Consider the following 1846-nt stretch of genomic DNA (forward strand, 5'->3'; position numbering starts at 1 on the left):
AATAAAGGATAAAAAGCCTTTAACATAGATTGTTCATGATTACATGTAATGATAGGTACCGCATTTTTAGCTGTTGGTCTATGACGTGTACTACCATATCATTTAACAAATAATCATCATATAGGATTAGAAGCTGGAATACTTTACTGACATTTTGTTGATGTTGTATGATTATTCTTATTTGTATCCATATATTATTGAGGATCCTAAAGTTAAATAGTTAGGCTAATACTTCACCTATACAAATTTTCTCAGAAGAATGAAAATGGCTCTTTCCTCTCTATTTTTTTTTTCTTAGTTTTAATATATCATGCTGTTTGTCCACTCTCTCATATTTTTTGCATTCTTTACTTTATAAATTACAAAAAAAAAATAAGAGAGAGAGGGGGGCTATATTAAAAAAAAAATACGTAATAACTATGAAATTACTATCCTGTTCGGACCCCCCTTTTTTTGGGGGGGGTCCTAACTTTTTACATATAAAGTAAGGGGAGTAGCAAAAAAAAGAGGGAGGATGTAAGAGGGGGAGTTCGAATCTCTCTATTCTGATAGGTTACTAAATTCATTAATATTATTACTTTTATCTAATGCTTTTTCATAAAGACGAGACAAATCTATCTTGTACTCTAGAGTAACGATTATTATCTTACTTATTTCAGCTTTTATAGCTTATGATAACTTATCTCTTTTATTTTTAGCGAAAGATATAGGAATATTTGGAGGGTTTATTCATTTCTGGTTTATTCTCTTATTCCTTTATTCTCAAAAACACAGAATTACCATTAAAAACTAACAGGTTTAACTATAATTGTTTTTAATTACACCTTTAATTTTACATTTTATAAATTTTAGTCTGCCATACTTAGTAGATAACTTGCCTTTTATATTATTCGAATTTAATCACCTAATTTCTAGAATTCTGGTGTTCTTTTTTTCAACAGTGCATCAGGTTTTACTTAAAATTTTTAGTAAAAAAGGGTTTATAGATATTTTGACAAGTATTTGGATAATCTATGTTACTAAAAGTATTATTAGATTCGTTGTCTATTTTGAATATAGTTAGTAATCTTTTTATTACGAATTGGTTTTTTTCATTAACAATAGATTTTTATAGTATAACTCTAATTAAAGTAGTAACACCTTACGTGGAAAAAGTAGGAATACCTTATGTGGAGAAAATCTTTACAAGCATAATTAAACCATATTTTACTAGTTATTTATCACCTGTTCTTTGTGATTCAGCTGAAGAAGTAGCTAAATTGTTTAGTGAGCTCCCTTTTTCTAATGTAGATAGTAATGTTATGATAAAAAGTGCAGAACTAGTACTAATTATAAAAGTAGACAAGATCTAATCGCAGAATTTAAAGCATTCCGTCTAAAAATAAGCTCATACACACCTAGTTTTATTGTCTCTATGCAGTAAGGCCATGTAAGTAAAATTGAACAAGGTGAACCCTCTAGAGGGCAACTTTTTAAAAAAAGAGCTCTTTATAATACACAAGAGGAGGGTTATAATAAACGTGCAAAAATAGAACGCAATTTAGGTAAAAAAAAACCATATAAAAAAAAAGCCCGAGTAGTTCAATGGTAGAACATTAATTTCATGCATTAATAATGAGAATTCGACTTTCTCCTCTGGCTCATGGCAAAAACCAGATTAAAAAACATAGTAAATAAATTACATTTCAAAAGTCCGATTATTTAACAGACCAGTTTTAAAGTAAGTTTTCATAATTATTCTTCTAGCAGTATTATTGTCTATGAAGATGTCTTAATTACTAAAAAAAGTAAGGACTTAGAACTAAGGTATTAACCTATAACCCTATACCACTTCGTATACTATTAA

At 28.4% G+C, this 1846-nt stretch overlaps 1 non-coding gene across 1 annotated transcript; it reads left to right on the forward strand.

Annotated features, from left to right (window-relative positions):
• Positions 1-1570: 1570 nt before the first annotated feature.
• On the forward strand, positions 1571-1641 carry J4E90_011062. Its single transcript has one exon. It is a non-coding gene; the product is annotated as a tRNA-Met (tRNA).
• The last annotated feature ends 205 nt before the right edge of the window (positions 1642-1846 follow it).

The sequence above is a fragment of the Alternaria incomplexa genome (genome assembly GCF_024043165.1).
Source record: "Alternaria incomplexa strain BMP 0042 chromosome Unknown scaffold_38, whole genome shotgun sequence".
In the NCBI taxonomy this organism is placed as follows: Eukaryota; Fungi; Ascomycota; class Dothideomycetes; order Pleosporales; family Pleosporaceae; genus Alternaria; species Alternaria incomplexa.